Here is an 11,183-nt window from a genome sequence, read left to right as displayed (position 1 = left end):
TGGATGACTTCCAGAAGAGTCTAAGTAACTATATTGAGAAATTTGAAATTCAATTCTGTTACCATAACATTAAATAATACATTATAATAAAATTGCAATATGTAATAGAAATTATGTCATGATAGACCTGGCAAGGATGGTCGGTTCGAATGCCAAAATGTAATAAGTTATGAAAATGAAACTAATTTACTTTTGTCTTTCAAATATTAAGAAGATATCTTATAAGTATTTACGATTTAATGTTCTAACAAGGCATATTGAATGTCGCAATCAAATAATTTGAAAGCAAACTAATTCAGTCAGACATACAGTGTTGACGATTAATATTAATAATAATATAAATTAACTTTCCGTATATTGGAATTTGGAATCGTAAATTTATAATTATTTTTTTTCTTTTTTTTATAATAGTCTTCTTGCCTTGGTCGTTGGAAAGATTTTTTTATTGTTAAATTAACGCTTTTATTTCATTATTGTGATTTTTTCCAGAAAATCATATAAGGATTACACAAAGAAATGTTGCTAGCATTTTTGCAAATTATAATACAATAATTAAATACAATATTATATAAACATATCCACCCTATTAAACACGTACATGATTTTATTTTAATTTATATCCCAGCCCTTATTAATTTTCAACCAAAAATTAAGAATTTTGGAATGACTCCTGTAATTTATAAAATTAAGAATCAGATTCAGATTCTAATACTTTGCGTTCCATATAAGTTTTTCCTAAGATTCTGTATATACAGATAGTTTCAACTGATCACTATTATATCAAACTATCATCTTGCAAATATTGTACACCGTTAAGTATTTATTCCTATTTCATTTAAACCATCGTAAATGTGGTTTCAGAGATCAAGAATTCATGCTCTATATGATAACGTACACCTTTAAGAAATAAATATATTTTTATTCTATGTATTTTTAAATGAATTAATTTGTTTGATTTTAAATTTGAGTTACTTTTTGTCATATCTAGCAAATCAAAAGATCACTTCTAAGATGTTTTGTTTAGGTATTTTTTATATGAATATAATATACGTATATTTATACAATTAATGTATAACTAATTGGAAACCAATGAAGAATATCAGAACCATTCGGACGTTTTCTCAAATCAAAACGAGAATTGACATTCGCACCAAAAAGCCCGAACGCTAAGTAACTACATTGTATCGGTATAGTTAATGTTTGGCACGTGACGTTGCTTGCGTTGCCAATCCCTTGTTTGCTAACCGCAGATATTGGCTGCCTGTCGATTGGTATTATATTGATGAACAGACGCCCAGTCTAACGTACTTATATGTATATGTTACTCTTTGTGATGATTTTTTAAATTGTTTCATTAAACTTTATTATTCTCTACCTTGGTTTCACGCGGGTATAATAAGAGTCTACACACAAAAATTATATTAAGGGTGAACATACAAAGAAATATTATTTTGGTCAGCAATCTTTACGCACGTACGCATAACACCTTAGTTACATCACAATCGGTTGAATGGTTGAACGGCACGTGGATTCTATTTAGACCGTTTCTTTTTGTGGGTGTCTTGCTATGTAATTTTGAAATCAATTTCAAATCAATTGATTGTGATCCCATTTGAAATACACTTTCAGCTATGTAATTTAAATAACACAATCTTGTTTAATATTCACTAATCATTTTATCTTGTTCTATCAAAAATAAGCAACTGGATATTGTATGGATATCAACTATTGTAACAATTCCTACAGCACTAACGCGTCATAAGCTTTGGGATCTCCTATATGGTTATATTTTTTTTAATACGGGACCAGCTTTCGCTGACGGTTTTTCCGGACTGACACGACTCGGGAACCTCCAAGAAAAAAGCGTATACATTCCCAAAAACTGGAAACGCACCTGCAATGTATTGGATATTTTCATGGGCGGTGATACTCACTTTCCATCAGCTGAGCCTCCTCGTTTGTCACAGCTCACTTAAAAAGAAGTTTTTTATATTTATAATTATATTGGGCTTAATTTTATCTTTCAAACCTGATGAAAACACTAGTAATTCGTATCGCTATTTGGTATTAGAATATTTTATGAATGGGTACCTAACCAGAAAGATTGACCTCCCTCCTATCCAAGAAAGCTTTAACTTATAGTAATGTATAGTATAACAGTATAAAGTATAGTATAACTTTATCTAGTATATACTGAAAACCATTTTATGATCATGTACTGTATTTAAAATAGTGCTCTTATTTTAATTTGATGTAATCAAAATCAAAATTTTCTTTATTCAAGTAGGCTCATAAGGCACTTTTGATTCGTCGTATTACGGTGTTGAGTTAAATTGAATATGCTCCTAAGTCTGCTTTGGTCGTCAAAGACATTCTGTAATTTAATTCAAAAACTAATTATGAAGTAAAGCCATACAATTTGATAATAACTATTAACACAACTAAAATTTCTAAAGTCTATTATTTACGTTTAAAACGTTCATTGAGTAATTTTAGCGAAAATTTTAAATTTAAATAGCTGTCAAAATACGAATTAATAAGTTGACTTTAACCTTAGTTTGTACCTTATTGTCTTGTTTTATTAGATTACCAGTGTAATAGATAGTTAAACGTTACAAATATACATATATGTCACCGCGAAACCACGAAGACACGTGTCCAGAAATGATAATTTTAATAATATAAAACTGTGTGATTATTAAATTAATAATTAAATATAAAAAATTATAAAAGGCCAAGCGCCCGCCGGTATCGAGATGCTTGTTCGAGCAGTCGGCGCGATCGGACCGCTTCATATTGAAATAAATCAGAAATATTTCCTGAGTTTAATTTCATACCACCGAGGATGTTTAAAGATCGAAACCCTGACACTCTGTAACTAATCCCTACCTAAAGTATTAATATATAATTTTACGTTTTTATTTTAAATTGCGTTTTGGCTCGTGATTTCGTCTAGATGGTTTGGACCCAATATACGTTATGTATGCGTAATAACCGTGTTCTTTTAGAGCGTCAGAGATCACATGCTCAATCGACTATAGCGGAGTCAAATAAAACTAGGTTAATCATTTAAATACGTGTTATAATAATAATTTTGTTTAATTAAAAAAAATAATAAATAATCAGATGTATGAGATTCCGGTCCCATTTCCTTTAGCACCTCTTACGAGTAGCTGAAGGATGTCGCTCCAACCCATCATTTTATATTTAACTAATTTTGAAAAATATAAAAGTGGGGGGGAGGTTGAATTGGCCCCGCGCCCGCCATCAACAGTAGATTCCAACCATTGATCGGCGAACCTTCCTCGAACATGGGACGTGCACTTTTATAGTGCGCACACACTTTGTAAAATAATATACGTATAAAGTGGAACTAAAGTCCAACAGGTATCATAGACGTAGCTGAGGTGTATAGAAGACTCATAGTCTTACTAATAAACTAAACCGTGGTTCGGTAGTTTGCACAGTCGTAACTGCGGTGTATAAAATATTATTGTCTTATTAATAAACTAGACCGTAGTCCAGCAGATATCACAGCCGTAGCTGAGGTGTATAGGAGACTCATAGTCTTACTAATAAACTAAACCGTGGTTCGGTAGTTTTCACAGTCGTAACTGCGGTGTATATAATATTATTGTCTTATTAATAAACTAGACCGTAGTCCAGCAGATATCACAGCCGTAGCTGAGGTGTATAGAAGACTCATAGTCTTACTTATAAACTAAACCGTGGTTCGTAGTTTTCACAGTCGTAACTGAGGTGTATAAAGAGTAGCCAATGCCACAAAAATAATAATCAATGTGAGGATCAAAGTCTCATAAATAGTAAACCAGTTATCGCTGAGGAAAACTGTAGCCATGGGTTCAACCCTGGATTATCACAGCATCAAATCACTGTCTCTCATACCAGTTCAAGCGCACTGTCAGGCGGCCTAATGTAAGGAATACGTATTTCGTTCAAATATCCACTAACGCAGAGTGTTGTTATATCGTATATATATAATACGTAATAATTCCAAACATAGTGGAATAAAATTCGATGAAACTCATAGATTACCGCGTAGGAATCATACGAGTGAATATAACACAATTTGTTATATTTTCTACCGTAGTAGATTATAAAGTATGAATATACATCATAACCGTATAGTTGTGTGATCGTTATCGCCGTACTCTCTTATAACTAAAACTTAAAACTAAGACTTATATCTAAACCGTACGTTTCCTTAACTAGCTTATAAACCTATTATACGCTTCACATATTTCGTTTTACTTAAACCTAAAGTGGATATAAAACTTAACTTCAACCTACAACAGGCACACACCCGATACTAGTTTACCCAAACCAGCACAAAGCACAGATCATTAATTGCATGTGATAATCAATTTCAATGTGATATGCAGACTTATAACTAAATTAGGTGTCCTACTTCATGTCTCGTATGATATTCTTAACACTAAACTAAAGGGGCGTCCCTAAAAGGACGAACATTTTGCTACAAACGACACTTCTCGTATAAAACGATTAGTGCGCCATGATTGTGTATATAGTTATTGCAGCCTGGATGAAATCCATTATTTGAGCCCGTCACTGCATGAACGTATCACTTCAGCTTATTACAGCCTCCGCAACGCCCTGCAGCATTCGGTCGTGATACTGGTACTACCGATTGATGAAAGACATCAACAACGCCATCGTAACGTCAACCAGCCATAGCTCAGTACCACATAGTACATACACTACTCTAGCAACCCAGTAAGACAGAGTGAGGGATATTACCATATCGTTATACAGTAACCTCGAACCCCGAAACCATCTCACATAGGCAGCCTCCTCGGCAACAGAAGGGGGGACACTACCGTATCGCCGAAGACGTTATACAGTAACCTCAAACCCCGCAACTGTATCACCGAAGCAAATTCAAGACGACATCGCCACGAGGGACACTAATGCAGCGATCAAGCCGCACAGCCTCAAACCAAGCGTCGAATCATCAAGAATCCACCAGAGTATATGCAGTACAGTATTCGTGCGCGATCATTATGCATGTGCACAATACAAATATATTATAAAGGTTTTGTTATTAAACAATAATAATCTTAAAACAAATAGATCATCGTCTTTGTGATCGTACCAATAAGTATGCTTTTATGCATATGTCTGATAATATTTATAGAGTTTTTAAAACGACCGCTTTACGAACTTGCGTCCGTCGATCGACACAGTTTTACATTGAAGAGTTTAGATTTTAATTGTTACACGAACTTATGTTCGTCATTCATCACAGCAAACCTGTGATCGTACCAAAACAATGCTTGTATGCAATCTGTTTACTGACAATATTTATTGATTTCTTAGAACGACCGCTTTACGAACTTGCGTCCGTCGATCGACACAGTTTTACAAGAAGAGTAAACTCTTCAATATAGTATATTCCATAATTAATAGTCATTGAGGTAAACCTCTGACATCAGTATGTATCGCCCCGTACATACGTATTTGCAATTAAATATTTTCAATACGGCCACCATCAAACCGTTTTATATAATATTGATATCATTATTAAATTTTATATAATATATATGATGTCTCATTGAGAACATTCATTTATATGACGGCCTGCCATACCGTCATTTGTAATAATAATTTGTATTATTGCACGCGGCCGGTGCAGCGAGCGCGTCGCTCCGCGCGTTCAAATTGCACCGAGTCGCTGGGCATCATAGCCCCTATATTGCACGCGGCCGGTGCAGCGAGCGCGTCGCTCCGCGCGTTCAAATTGCACCGAGTCGCTGGGCATCATAGCCCCTATATTGCACGCGGCCGGTGCAGCGAGCGCGTCGCTCCGCGCGTTCAAATTGCACCGAGTCGCTGGGCATCATAGCCCCTATATATGCCTGGCGATGAGTATGACATTCGGCGCGGTCTAACATTAAAATCAATACATGAAACATATTATTTATTACACGAACGTTATCCACAATAATGTATATTAAAAAAAGTATGTTTATTATAATGCCATTCCTTTTATCATCCTTATTTATTACATGTATATGTATTCAATTACTATGCAATGTAATCTCTATGTATGTTTTTATGTTTCCGTATATGTATTTATGTGTGTATGTATGCATGTTTTTAATATCTCCAAAACAACGCGACCAATTTTGATTACATTTTAATACGTGCTTTATATGGTTCACCGACGACTTATATTGAACCCGGATAGTTGCTCTACAACATACTTTAAAAAAAAAAAAATGTATTAAATCAATCACATTCATTCTCATGTATATAGTATAGTCCGTTACAACTCGTGACGTCAGCAATGCTGACGTCATGTTTTTTTAAAAACGGGCTCGGACATGCTTCTCCGTTATATATAATATTCCATACAATCAAAAGATAATTCCTTAATCAAAGCTCACAGCGACACAAATCGTAATTAATATTGCACTACATTTTCTCTATTATTCGTAGTCACTCAAGTCACTAGATTCAAAGAAATTAATGAAATAATATGAAATATAGAATAAAACGGATTTATTCTTTAGTATTTTAATTCAAGGTTACACGATTTAAATGAGGTTAAATAAATAATAATCTATAAATACTAGTTAATTATTATTTTCTTAAATAATACAAACAGTATCTAACATTATATCTTTACTAAACATGTAATCAATTTAGAACAAAATAGCTTATATCGAAGAATAGCCAGCAAGACACACAAAAATACTTAATTTAAATTAAAAGCAAAGCAACAGCCTGTAAATTTCCCACTGCTGGGCTATAAATGGCCTTCTCTCCCATTCAAGATAGGATTTGAAACATATTCCACCGCGTTGTTCCAATGCGGTTTGGTGGAATGCACGTGTGGCAGAATTTCAATGAAATTTGACACATTCAAGTTTCCTCCTTCACCGCCGAGCACGAAATGAATTATAAACATAAATTAAGCACTTATAGTTAAGCTTGCCTGGGTTTGAACCCGAAATCATCGGATAAGATACACGGGTTCTAGCCACTGGGCCATCTCGGCTCTTAATTTAAATTATAATTAGTTTATTCATAAAATGAATATTATGTGACATGTTTCATATTTAAATTTAAAAATAAATTTGGTTTTGACGGTTTTCAATATGACTCGTCCGGATGATAATATGTAGATGAGTCGCCTTAGCCCCGTCTATGTCTAAAGAATGGTCGCATGCGTTTTAGTGCTATGTGAATGACGGCTGACGGTAGAGTTTCGTCGGCTTAGCATATTCAAATTGAATTGGAGCCAACAGACAAAACAGAAAAATGAAATATCTCTTTCCGATGCTAAAGACTCGGTTATTGATAATATATTTCAAGTTTTTCTTTTATATATCTTATACGTGATCTATAAGAGCATATAGTTTGTTCTCGTTAAAGTAAAAATTAGGAGTTTGGAGCGAAATTATTGATATATAAAATTAGTGTCATAAGCGTTATTGATTTCCATTCACATTTAAATTTGGAATATATTTTTAAAAATGGAATTTATTTTATGTATGGCGTAACTAGTTGAATCAAAGAGACTAATCAATAATACTAAATGTAATTTTACTAATATTTGAACACTTAAGAAATTGATATTTTTAATTCTGCCAGACGGACTAATAAGACTCATACCCAAATTAAAAATCTTTATTCAGTATAACTTTTGTATTGAAGCATTACATCACTAATTTATTGTCGAGGAAAATAATTGACCGATTCGGAAAGAAACACCTCAAAGAGTCAGTGAGAAGTTCCTTTTTGTAATTTTTTTTTAAACTATATTTACAGTATAATTATTCATACTTATATTTGAAATGGCCTGGGAGTGATTCCCATAGTGTTCTATCGTCTAAGAACTCATTTGTTTCATCCTTTAACATGACATTTAATATGGCAAGACAGTAGTGGGGGGGGGGGTATAGTTGGAACATTCAAGTGTCTACTATTAAATAAAATATGTATATGATCGATATGTATTATATATAGTTATGGTAGATATGGTTCTTCTGGGCTATGTTCTTTTCCGAACCGTTGGCAGTGTTTAATTTGACAACTAATAAATAAGTGTTCTTAACTTCTATATGAAATAAAGGAGTTTGAGTTTTTAATTTTCTTATGTCATGGTAAGTGACGTAGACGAGCTATAATATCGACACCGCAGGTCGTCGCCGGCTATTGACCCAAATCAAACTACCTGTCATTACAAAGTATCCGAAATTTTTAAATAACCAATTTACTACCCTAATAAAAATCGCATAATACGAGATTATTTTAACTTCTTGACACATTAATCTTATAACTCGTCCTGGAAACCTTTTTTGGCAGCAGCCAGTCGACTTTGTGCCAAGCTGTAGAAAAATTGTTACGAGTGATCATGGTTTAAAATCCATCAAAAACTATTTTATGAATTGCTACTACTTAGTGAATGTGGAGTTGCCAAATTGACTTATTAAATTATTAGTATGTTGTTCTAAGATTTTGATCTTGCTCAGTAACTGGTGTCATAGATTGGCATATGTGGGAAACATCACTGAAAGATTTCCAGTTATTTTACCTCTACTGGATACCACTTAGTATAATATATAATATTGGTACTGCTGTTGATGTATGTCAATAATTCCTTAGTACTGCCTACATAGTACTAATAAACTTTAGCATACAAACTGTCACTACACTCCTTAAAATATCTAAATCGGCACACTATCTATCCACACTGAATCCATCTAAATCGGTTCGGCAGTTTAACTGGGAAGAGATAAACAGAGTTACTTCTACAATTATAATAATAGTATATATTTTTGATGTTATTGTTGTAAATGTATCTTCAATCAAACGTCTTTTCTGTTAATTCAATAAATTTTATTTATTTGTGTTTTATCTTTAATTGTCCGTTTCCCGGTCTCAGTAATGGTGAATATATCTGTGGGATTTAACCGAATATTCGAGTTTGTTCACGACGATTTTATTGATTGATATTTTAGTTGTAAGACAACGTCAATAGTTCTTATTGTACCAATTATGAATTTAATAAATATGTAATATTGAAATTTATAAATACAAAGTAAATAAAAATAATTCATGCTGATCATATAGTCATACAGTTTACAGTCCTTCCACAGAGCCATATCGGCTAGCTATTACCTTTAACAGAACGATTAATAAATAAATTATAAATTGCTTATGAATTCAGGTTAACTTTCCAGTAAATTGATTCTCAATTGTTTGTATTAATTCATTCATGAAACAATGGTAATTAAACTATCATAATTATTTATGTAACATTATCAAACTACAAATTGTTATCATACCATTTATGCTACGTTCACACTGTTTAAAAAAATGTAACTCAATATTTATAGTCATCTTAAATATGTAATTCCATTATTTTAGAATTTTTAAGTATTTTACCAAATGAGACGTGAGTGAAAATGATAACTAAACTTCCTAAGAAACCTTATCACTATCACTATATAGTATAAAACAAAGTCGCTTTCTCCGTCCCTATATACCTATGTATCCTTAAATCTTTAAAACTAGGCAACAGATTTAAAAAAAAAAGAATGTTGAAAAAAATTGATTCGAAAAAAGGTTTTTATACATATATGGATGGATAATTTTGGTAAAAAAATACTGATAATTTTAGAAGTTTCCCCTGCGTCATATCATTGCAGCCGCGCGAAGTCGGGACGGGTTGCTAGTTAAATATATACGTACTTATTATAGTGTGTAAAAAAATCTTATTTCAAATATATACAAGCTGAAACATTCATTATATCATGTACACGTCAAGCTGATACCGTCTATACGTTTTCATCACAAGCTGAGTCGGGACAGCCAATAAAGAACACAAGAATATTCCGAACACACATTTTCGGTCGCATTGATCAGTAGCGAAACTTGCGGTGTCCGCAACTGATCCCTTATTTATAACCCAAATCATCCAGAAGTGAAATAAATCATCCTTCGATGAAATTCAATCGACTTATAGTGCTGGATATATATTTTTATATCGATGAAAATATGTTTTTGTCGATATACTGATGATTTTGTTTTAATTGGCGCTAAATAATTAGGTTTTTAGTTAGCAGGCAGTGAGTTTTTAGTGTTGTTATCTACGTACCGTTTTAATGATAAAATATTTAAATAAAAAATTTCTTACACATTGATATGCAACCTCTTTAGATATTTTTCTAGAATTACCCTTAATCTTAACGAGCACGAGAAAGAATACAATACAAATCAACAATTGTATTATACTTATAATTTACGTTGTATAGTAAAAACGATATATCTGATATCAATTAAGCGACGTATTTAATTTATCACTATTATTCATGTCAACAGCCTCGTTGATGTAATGACTAGCTTATCAGGCAATTCTGAGTCGAAGCGAGAAGTTCAGAAATTCGAAATATTTACACCGTCGCGTCGTTCCACGAAAAGCACATAAAGCCGGTAATCTTCTGCCTGAAAACTCTCCGGTCCTGATCGGATATCGGATTGCTGTCGCATCAGATTAATTATAAGACTGAGTGAATATAGAGTGCATTTCTGTTTGTGTTCGTGTGTGTGTGCTGTAATATCTTCTACGCTAATTGTTAATCTGTGTGGGTAGAACGGCTTTTTGTTTGTTCTTGTGTTTGATGAAATTGTCTATTATATTCTCTCGAATTGCTACTGCAGTATTTTATTAAACAGCAAGAGAAACTATAGCGTTTTGCGAAGGTGTCATAGAATATGACGTCTTATGTGATAATATATAATAATAAATAATTGAAAAATAATTGGAACTATTTTCTTTTCCGAATCGAATTAAGAGCTTATTGATTGTCAAATCGAACACTATCAGTTATTAAAATTCTTATAATAAAAACGTTTAAAAATCGATATGAACACTTGAGATATACAAAACGATATCATTTATGCTGACTCGTTACGAAAACGATACAATGAAAAATTATTTCATACAAATATCGATGGTCATAAATGCGGAATTATTCGAGTCGACTCAGAAAGGGATCGGACGCAATGTGAATATAAATACAATAAACGGCTTATCCGTAACCGATTCTAAACGACGGCTATCGAATTACCCCGGATTGGACTTTCAATGTCAATAACCGTTAAGATTGAAATTTAGAAGCATTTTCAATATT

The sequence above is a fragment of the Vanessa cardui genome, chromosome 15 (genome assembly GCF_905220365.1).
Source record: "Vanessa cardui chromosome 15, ilVanCard2.1, whole genome shotgun sequence".
Lineage (NCBI taxonomy): Eukaryota > Metazoa > Arthropoda > Insecta > Lepidoptera > Nymphalidae > Vanessa > Vanessa cardui.
The sequence above is the reverse complement of the archived record's forward strand: the minus strand, read 5'-3'. Positions refer to the sequence as shown.